The 6,098-nt window shown below is 43.2% G+C and overlaps 1 long non-coding RNA gene across 1 annotated transcript in view; it reads right to left on the bottom strand.

The window, feature by feature from the left end:
* Positions 1-872: 872 nt before the first annotated feature.
* Positions 873-6,098, bottom strand: part of LOC134521691 (uncharacterized) — a 29,983-nt gene continuing 24,757 nt past the window's right edge. Inside the window, exons 7-9 of the long non-coding RNA XR_010072836.1 lie at positions 4,815-4,960; positions 1,711-4,291; positions 873-975 (exon numbers count right to left, since the gene is read on the bottom strand). This is a non-coding gene — a long non-coding RNA (uncharacterized LOC134521691). The remainder of the gene's footprint in view (positions 976-1,710; positions 4,292-4,814; positions 4,961-6,098) is intronic.

Genomic DNA, 6,098 nt, shown 5'->3' with positions numbered 1-6,098 from the left:
GGTACCGTGCCTGGCTGATGTTACGCGCTTACCTCTGAACTCCGCTCCAAAATGAGGATGGGCTTTTGTAATTCTCAGCTGGGAAAATCCTCTCCCGGCTGCTTTTCCCATCAAATAAGCCTCATGCAAACAAGTTTAACTTTTTGACACCTCCCTTTAGCTTGACAGGTAAAACTGCATCAAATAGTGTGTTAAAAAACTGTTTTGGGGGAAATTAGTCTGCAAGAACCATTGCTTCGAGAGTCCTTACCACTGAAAAACGTTTCAGCTATTTTAATCTTGGCCCTGTTAACACTCTGAATATGACAAAGGGCTGAAAAGAACCTGGCTTCCCTGTCACCGCGTGCATCCCCTGTGGCTCTCGCAGTGTAATAAGGCAGTTGTGAGTTTGTGACACATGCCATTTTCTCACTGTTTGGGTACATATGCTAAACAGGTGAGTCTGCACAAACTGAATTTTTACCTGTCGATTGTGGTAATAGGTCCCAGGTTTGGGCATTTTTCTAACAGAAAACTAGGTTGTCAAGGAAAGAAATGTTTATACAGAACCTTGGATTTATCACTGGAGTAAATCAGATGATGTTTGGGAAAAAAAAGAGTAGCGGAAGTTATCTATAGCCATAGCAAGTTAATAGATCTTTCCTGGCATAGTACCTGAGGAAGCCCTTCTTGCAGGGGGTCTCCCTGGGAGCTCAGCTCACCCAAGGAGCTGTGGAAGGAGAAGCAACACGGCGAGGACCTGGGAGCCCGGGGGAGAGGACGAGGCTGTTGCTGCCCATGGATGGTCTGGCCCATCATGCCAGGGACATCGAGGAGAAAAGGCCTGGAGGTGAGGACAGCCTGGAGACCTTCCCTCTTACCTAGATGTCCATCACAGCTCTCAAGGTCAAACTGGGCAGCTGCCGGGAGATGACTTTGGAAGTTCACGGTGCAGATGATCAGCAGAATTAGGTTTTTGGTCACCTTAAGTTACCCCTGATTAAAAGGATACAGTTGCAATGTGAAAAGTACTCATTCCCCAGATCCCAGGCTAATACCATGCGGTCATATGATTGGCTTTTGTCTTTAATCATTCCAGATACACAGCTCCCATTGATGTCAGCACAGGTTTTGCTTTCTTGCAAAATCAGCATCTTTTTTTACAGCAAAATCCCGCACTCAGCTTTAGTGGGAACTGGGTGGCAAAAACCCAGTGAAAAATCCCAGGCAAGTCTCCTTTTTGACCTGACTTAAAATTAAAAATGCAATAAATAGCACTTGGCAGAGACCTAAGAAAAAGCTGTCTGACCGCATAGCAGCAAACGTGATGCTTGCTTTTGCAACGAAGTCTTTGTATGTGCACATACATGTATATAAATACACTTTAAAAAATTAAAGATTCATGTATGGACTGAAAACAAAGGCTTCCTATGTGTCCATGTTGCAATCCGACGTACAAATACAAGGGGTTTGAATTTGGGTTCTATACATTGAAGAAAAAATGTTTACATTCATGCATCTTCTACTGAACTTGTTTTAAAACATCTGTTTGAACACTCTGACCATGCCATACTGGCTCCACGGAAGGAAAAACAGTTTACTGCCTAGTGAGCTCTACTCTGCCTCTCTGTGCTCCTGGATAAACTAAGGTCATCTGAGGTAGTACCGCTTTGCTAGCCTCGACCAACTCCAAAGAAAATGAGAATCTCTTTAATTAAGTTATCAAGTTACCTTGCATTGCCTGGCTTTCACTGCAGAAAAGCCGTGGTTCTCACAGGTCAGTTGATATATGGCATCCTTAGGGCAGTTTGTTCATGCATCCGTAGCCCAACTTCTCCTTTTTTTGAGCGATACCAAAAGTTTGACCTGCGATGACTTCAGCGTTGTCCTGCCAGTGCCTTTCCTCCACAGGGTGCAGGGTCCTGTTAAACAGGGCATGGAGGAGGATGCTCTGCCGCACTTCTCTCCCCTCAGAAGCTCTAAAGGCATTGCCAGCCCCTTACGATGCCACCCTCGGGCCAGTGCAGGTCCTCTGGGACACAGGAGCATCAGGGAGATCAAGGCATGGGCAGGGCCACAGAACTGGAAACTCCCCGGGAAGAGATGAGTTTTTCCCTCCTACATTTTTGTACTTACTAAGATATAGCCTTATTCTTGAAAAACATCTCTTACTCCACGAGTCATTCCCATGGGTAGAAAAAAACCCACAACTTTCTTTTTCTAAAAATAAATCAGAAAGCCTCACAAAAATTCATGAGTTTATCAAATTTTTGAGGGGATGAAAAACTCTTAAACTTAATTTAGGATTCAGTTTTCCCCCTGCAGTTTCTCAGCCCTGGTAGGAGCTGCAGGTATTTCAGTCTGGAACACAGATATTTTCAAATTTATCGTCAGTATGACAATGATTATGTAGCCCATTGAGATCAAGTGGTGTGATTTAGTGTTTTGGAGGCATTTGTCATGTTTGATGAATGCATCTGGTGATTCAGGGCAATGAAAACGCGTGATTTCCAGCCGGTGAGAGATAAAGGATGCTGGCTGATAAACAGGGTTATGGCAGTGGCTATAAAAGGTTACAAAAATTTTATTTGTTTCTCATTTAGAGTTTTAGAGGGAGATGGGAAGGAAGATACACTTTAAATGGCTCTCCAAGGTGGAGCTAGATAGGCTGTGCAGACATTTCTAACGCTTTGACAAAACTTACTTGGGAACTAATATTTTACTTAATTGTGTTGCTGGTTTCTTGCCTGTCATCACTTATCTGCACATAGACTTGTGAGTATCTCCAAATTACCCCAATAATTACAGTTCCAGAGAAAGTCAGAGAAATACTTTGTTTTCTCATCTGCCTGTTGTAGAGCACGCTAAGGCTTGATACGATGCCAACTGGAATCAACGGGAAACTGCTGTGAGACTGGGTCCAAAATGCAGGCATCTTCTCAGACAAATCGAGCCAAACGAGCCTCACAAATTTCAGCCGCATCCAGATAGTGTCCAATAATTAATGTCTCGCTTTGGTTTAAAAATCTCAGACACAAACATCTTACAAAAACAAGGTGTTTTCAAGTGCATTTTATATTGCACCTTGGTAAAGAAATCATCTCGCTCTGTACGGCACGGGGACATCCCGTTCTAAACACAGGATGCCAGAGAAAGCGCCTGGAATCCAATCTGGTGTTTGTATTATCACTGAATCGCCGATGGCTTTCCGAGAACGGAGACGTCTTTATCAAATGTGGTGAAAAGGCCCAACGTGGAGGTAATCAACAGCTCGGAAGTGCCATTATCACCTCTGACAGAGCCATCTCCAGTTCTCTGAAAGCCATCATTGCTACAATAATAACTGGTAAAGACCATAAAAACAGATATCCTTCCTGATGCTTTTCTATCAGGCATTTGTTCTGCAGAAAGTTACAGTAATTCAGTAGGAATCGTGAGTGTGAGCCCGAGAACAGCAATCTCCATGGATCTGAGAATTACCTCTACATCCATCTTTGTGCATCCACCTTTGCCTCCAGGGGCAAAGGAGGTGGCGGTGGCACTGGGAGGATAAGGATAATAAGGAAGACACATGGCCACAGGCAGTAGCCCACTGGGAGACCCCACCACCACTGGGAGGTTCTCACTACCATCCCCATTTTCTGGTGAAGCCACACTCTGTGGCAGGGGTATGATCAAGACTAAAGGCAGTAACCTCTTCTAATATCGGAAATACAGGATTTATTAACTTCTCATACATCTTTTTGGGGGTTCGAAAGAGAATTCCCCCGCCTTATAGCCAGCAAATCTGACAGGCGCCTAAAGCTAAAGGCTCTGCTCTCAGAAGAAACCCACCCTGAAATTCTGAATACATGAGAGATGCCACATTGTATTTTTCAGAAGTTGGCTCGTAAAAACTCCCACATTCCTACCAAATGTCAAGTTAGGTCATTGCGCGGCACCTGGCCCAGCTCCCCTTCACAGTTTCCGCTGCACGTTGTTCATCACTCCCTGCTCCGCACAGTTGTCTTGCAGAGTTATGTGCCTTCCACGCCGGGGGAAGCCGACTTCAGGAGGGAACGGACTATATTTCAGTTTGACAAATGCACAAATCCTTTAGGGATCCCATCAAATACAAAGGGCCACGCGAATACAAGCTGTCACTCCATGGAATTCAACATGGCCGTTGGTGGATCAAGGTGTATTGGCATGCAAGAGCTGGGCACCGAACACGAGGCATTTAACGCGATGATTAGCATGATTGTGCTCCAGCCTCTTCCTCCCTTGGACTGCTGCCAGCCAGAACATTTCCATTCAGAGTTTGCTGAAGTTTCTGTCATGAAGGGATACATTTGTCATGCTAAAATAGGAGACTTATATGCAGCCATGCACTTACTGAAAGCTTGTCTGGAAGTATTATGTGTCCAAGCAAGTCCATTTGTTTTTCAGCTTATTATAAGCTTCGACTTCCATGTACAAGATCCACTGAGAAATAATGTCCACTGGAATCTGTCCCAATCAAGTAACTACTTCTGATCTAGGATCCCTAGCATATCAACCAGTGTTTAAAAAGCTTAATAAGGCTGATATACCACAATGAATTCCTCCTTGAAAAAAGGTGCTAAAAAGCACTTGGTCTTCCTTTATTATTATTATTTCCGTTGACTTCTGGTTTGGTAAATGCTAAGCATACATTGACTCGTAAACTATTGAGCCTTAAAATGTGATTAATGTCATCCTCCAATCCTATCCCATTTAAAAATCCTCTTGATTTCAACATCTTGCCCTGAAAAGTACCGCGTGCTTTTAGCTCACGGGGCTGCGTTTCGAAGGGGATGAAGCAGAAGCCCACCTACCTCTCCATAATTAAAACCGCCAGATGGTGGAGGCCAAAGCCTTCCCAGCTGAGCTCCTCCTCATGGAATGGGACTTCATCCATGAGTAGCTCCGTGAGGTCCATGGGACACACACCCCGCTGGCAGGAAAGGTGACAGAATTTGGCCTGGAAGAAACATGAAATTATTTGTACTGTATGTATTAGCCAGTTTCTCGGTATAAATTTGATTCATGTGCAGTAACTGCAAAACTACACAGTTTTTCCCGTTCTCACGTGTGACGCTGGAGTGGTGCCTCTTTAACACTGAAGTGTGTTTTCTGCTGCAGAATCCTCACCTCTTTCAAACCAGCTTTTCAAACCTATTTTGTTTATGTATATGGCTACGAGAGCCTTGACATCAGGCTCTCCACAGGTGAAGGAGAAACATTTACCATAGTTGTAGAACGTGTGAAAATACCATGCAAACAAACACCAGGTAGAGGCGGTTTAAAGCAAAAAGAAAGGAAATTGAGGATACTATTGCTTCAAGAGCAGATGAAGAGCAATGCTTACTTTGTTAATGGATATTCCTAAGTAAATTCAGACGTGCCAGCGCTAGTCCATCTTTCTGAAATATTTTAGTCTCTAGCTTTCAGCTGGAAATATTCGATATTAACTAATACCTCATTGTACCTTATGTTATGTAGGGTTTCCAAAGAAAATATATCCCATTCATATTCCGTAAAAGCAAACTCATGTTCTGCTGCTATTAGCTGAGCTTTAACTGAATCTGAAGCTCAGCTTTCACTAACAAAACCAGCTTTAGATGTACTAGAGCATCAATCCATATTATAGTACTTATGAGGAATAAATTGATTTTCTCATCGCTCTATGTTGGCTTAAAATTATTCGATTATGTATTTAGCTACTAATGGAAACTCATTAGTAGATTTTCATTTCATGCTTGTTTGCACCTGCAATCCATTTCTTCTTGTCCAAAGGACTGTTTCATTTAGGTTGCGTGCTATAAATTTTCTTGCATATAAACTGATAAGCATCAGCCAAAATTCAGTATACGTGGTCTGAAATAGCTCGGGGCCATCACTGTTACAACAGCATCATTAAAGCAACAGATCTCTGGTGATTCATTGGCACTTATTACTGTGCGTATTGATGTTATAACTTGCCTCTTAGTTTAGTTGTTAATTTTGTTATTGTTGCTAGTGACAGTCCCTTGACATTTTCCTGTTTGCTCATCCCTTGCATTTTCCCGCGGCCCCACGAGGCTCCTGTCCATCTTTTTAAACTCAAAGATGGGACATAC

The sequence above is a fragment of the Chroicocephalus ridibundus genome, chromosome 10, assembly GCF_963924245.1.
Source record: "Chroicocephalus ridibundus chromosome 10, bChrRid1.1, whole genome shotgun sequence".
Taxonomy (NCBI): Eukaryota; Metazoa; Chordata; class Aves; order Charadriiformes; family Laridae; genus Chroicocephalus; species Chroicocephalus ridibundus.
This window is presented reverse-complemented; position numbering and strand designations above follow the sequence as displayed.